Consider the following 3,870-nt stretch of genomic DNA (forward strand, 5'->3'; position numbering starts at 1 on the left):
TTTTTTTTTTTTTTTTTTTTTTTTTTTTTTTTTTTTTTTTTTTTTTTTTTTTTTTCCAGGTGAGTCCAAACCTTCACCAATTTCATTGTGTTTATCACAGGACATGTCCTCCTGGGAGAATTTTTCTCCTAAGAATTGTAAACTTTGCAGTATGGAACCCAGTTTCTAATACGCTTCAACTCGTCAGCATTCAGCAAATAGCATTCAGAAAAACTGACTGTACATTTAGAGCTTCTCTTGGTTGGTTGGTTGGTTGGTTGGTTGGTTGGTTGGTTGGTTGGTAGGCATTTTATTTTGGTTCGGTTTTAGTTTTTTGAGACAAGATCTCACTATTCAACCTGGTCTTGAACTCACTGTATAGCCCAGGCTGGTCTGGAATAGAGGCCTCCTGCGTCTGTTTACAGAGTTCTGGGACTACAGGCATGCACCACCATCTAGCTTTTCTCTCAGTTTTAAACTACTGCATCATGCCACATGTTCTTCTAGAGCTCCATGGTTTTCCTGCATTTGAAACTGTCCCTCTTCATATAGCCGTCTTGATCGGCAATATCTACTCAGCTTCAACAAATCTCCAGAAGAATGAAAGGAATAATAGCAGCTCCTTCCTTGGAAGGATTGCTGTGTCGAGTCCTTTTGGCTGTCACTGCCCTCTGGTATCTTTCAAAACGCGATTTCTATAATTTACCCATGTTTTCCTACGTGATACATAAAATAAATGGTTCGCAACTACCTCTTAAATATTAACAAGTCTCAGAAATCAATTTGCTGGCTCTTTAATCCTTGCATTTTTATGAGGTAGATAGCATTTCCCAGCAAGTTATGTGACTTTCTGAAGATCGTATAATAGTAAGCAATGGAGCTGGAGATTAATTTATCTCATTCCCAAACCAGGGTAATCAAGACTGCTAAGATCTATTGACTCCAGCAGTTGAGAACACCCTTTCCTCAATAGGAAAAGAAATGCTAATCCTAATTTCTAACCAAAAATCTGAAAGGAAGATCATTTTTTAAATATTCTTTTGAGGTATACTTTGAATCAGATAAATGCGTACTTTAAATTCAAGGCATATCACTCACCAAAATTCTTCTGTAGAAATTACATTACCTTTTCCTATTCCTCAAGACCCAAAGGACAAACCCTAGTTTGTCAAAAGCCTTTTTGTCAAAAGCCTTTTTTGTCTCTATTTTCTTAAATAAACATGAGAGAAAACTTAAATTTTCTGTTAACCTCTCCAAGAAGGTTATTGTTCATCAGGACAATTCACTGCATACGAATATTCAGGGTGGGAATGGAGAACTTTGCTTTATGTTTTCATTTTTGGATTGCAAATACAGTGACTCCCTAAACTCCTTACTTAGAACAGCAGAAACGAAGACAATTAGAGAGCAGGTGAGAAAATCCTCAGGACCACATACCAGGCAGGTCCTCTGGCCTCAGCTGTTGGTCTCTAGCTGCAAACATGTGGTTAATGAAGCTGGTGTGGAAACCAGCATATTCTGAAGCACTCTGGTGTGTGAGCCTTTGACTAATAATAATGTGATAATAAGAAAACTCCTCCTGTAGTTATACCAGACGAAAAATAAGATGAAAAGAATCAGCGTCTCTTCCACTTCATGTACTGGCAGAGAGCAATTTCAGACCTGAGCATGTAAAACCTAACCTGTGAATTGACTCAGAAAAAAATTCTAGTGATTGGTTTGTGGGGAGAAAACTGTGGCCTGCTACTGCAGCTACACTAAATAATTCTATAGATAAGGTGATGGTCTGTTTGAAAGATTTATACAACTAAGTCTGGATGAGGAAAACAGGAATCTACGGTCTCAGCTGAAGATGTGAAATCCTTCCATTCCTTCTTTTGCTTCCCAGCCAAGCAAGGAAGGCAGTGTCTTCCAAGCACTGATGATGTCTAATGGACTTGCTGGTTCATTTCATGAATTTTATCACTCTATAAATTTTGATGTTTCAATTATGCTGCCATCACATGGTGTTCAGATTCCATGCTCTTGTATACAAAAAGCTTTTAACACCACTTGCCAGTATAACAGGTACCTTTCTGACAGGCTTATTATGTGTATTTTTGCTAAGCTCAATAACATTGCAAGTGATGTACATAGGTTGATTGAGAGATAGAAAACTAGTTTAGAGCCATCAGATGGCTCAAGTCCACATACCCAATAAGTGGCAGAGGCAAGAGCCAGGTCATGGTATGATTCCAAAGCTCGAACTCTGCACAAAATCCTTCACATCATCCAGGGCCTTCCACGTGTAGTTTTGTCCCAAACTCATCACCCTGTCTTTTCTCTCTCACATCTATATCCATACCTTCCATTTCAGGTAAATTGGTCTACATTCCCTCAAATATCTTGTACTGGTTTTTCTCTTTATAGATTTACATGCATAAGACCTAGTGCCAATGCTGTTTCCAGTCTTTGACTGTAAAGCGTCAATTTATCATTCAAGTTCCTGCTGAGATCCTACCTCCTCTAACAAAGCTGATGACCACGCCATTTCCACTCGAGTTCTCCATGAGAATCGCTTCCTTCAAGATATTTATGCAGCTGAGGACATAGCCCAGTGGCATAAGTGCTTGCCTGGCAAGTCCAAGGTCCTGAGTTCAGTTCCCAGTATGAAAAAAAAGATATTTATTCCTTCTCTGTAGCGTTTCTTCAATTAATGAGTTTTTATTCACTCTATGCACTGGAAACACAAAAATTACTAGATATGAAATCCTATAACATATACAAAGAGAAAATATATTTACAGCCTTCATAGGTCAGCACTTGAGATCTCTGGAGTCTGCCGGCATGGAGAAGGCCACATGGTTGCAACAGGAAGTGTGCCGACTGTGGTGGCCTGGCCAGGGGTCCTCGTCCCTGAGCCTCTGTTCTCTGACCCCTGGCAGGATAGTCTTGGCAGTAAATATACACATAACATACAGTAGTTAACATGATTGAGTGCTTACTCTGTACCAGGAATTATGCTAAGCTGCTCACGTATTCTAATTTATTTCACCTTCCTAGCAGCTCTCCTAAGGCAAGGACTCTTTCCTTAGGAGAATACTAAGTGGGTAAACAAATGTTCCAGAGTCACACACTTCAGAAACTGAGACAGCTGGCATGAAAGTCTGCACCCCTAGAAACACTACTAAGCCCATATAGGTTAGAGGTAGCACGGGAAAGACAAGCCTGTCCCACAGGTCTTTGAGAAGAGGTGATGTTTTAATGATACCATGAATGAAGGCAAGTTCATCATGGGACCTGGAGAAGGATGCACAGGCGATGTACCTGCAGTCACCCTCTGGGCAGTGAAGGTTGAGAGGGGATTGATTTAGTTCTTTGAGACAGGGTCTTGCTGTGTAGTTGAAGCTAACCTTGAACTCACAATGTAGCCCAGCCTGGCCTCAAACTCATGGGGATCCTCTTGCCTCCACTTCTCAAGTACTGGGATTATAGATGTGTGCTACCACACCAAGCACTGTGAAGTTTAGGAGAAAAATGTGAACCTCAGGAGTGACCCACAACTGACTCCAGGTTAACCAGGACAGTAATTCCAGTAAGTAATTCCTGGTCCGGTGGCTATAGCACATTAAGAATCCCAAATCTAAGAAAAATTACTTTGCAACAGAAATTGATTCAATCATAGCACAGTGGGAACCTGAGGCAGGAGGATTATAACTTCCAGTGCAGCCTGGATGACTTAGCAAGTTAGTGAGATGCTATCTCAAAATTGTAATTTTTTTTAATGAGTGCTGAGAAGATGTCTCAGTGCAAAAGCCCTAGATTAAATCACAGTATTGACTCTCTCTGAGAGAGAGGGGGGGAAGAGAGAGAGAGAGAGAGAGAGAGAGAGAGAGAGAGAGAGAGAGAGAG

At 40.5% G+C, this 3,870-nt stretch overlaps 1 protein-coding gene across 1 annotated transcript in view; it reads right to left on the minus strand.

The window, feature by feature from the left end:
• Sv2b (synaptic vesicle glycoprotein 2B) overlaps positions 1-3,870 on the minus strand; it is a 241,076-nt gene that overhangs the window by 236,765 nt on the left and 441 nt on the right. The gene's annotated exons all lie outside the window — the stretch shown is intronic.

The sequence above is a fragment of the Octodon degus genome, unplaced genomic scaffold (genome assembly GCF_000260255.1).
Source record: "Octodon degus isolate 3935 unplaced genomic scaffold, OctDeg1.0 scaffold00002, whole genome shotgun sequence".
Lineage (NCBI taxonomy): Eukaryota > Metazoa > Chordata > Mammalia > Rodentia > Octodontidae > Octodon > Octodon degus.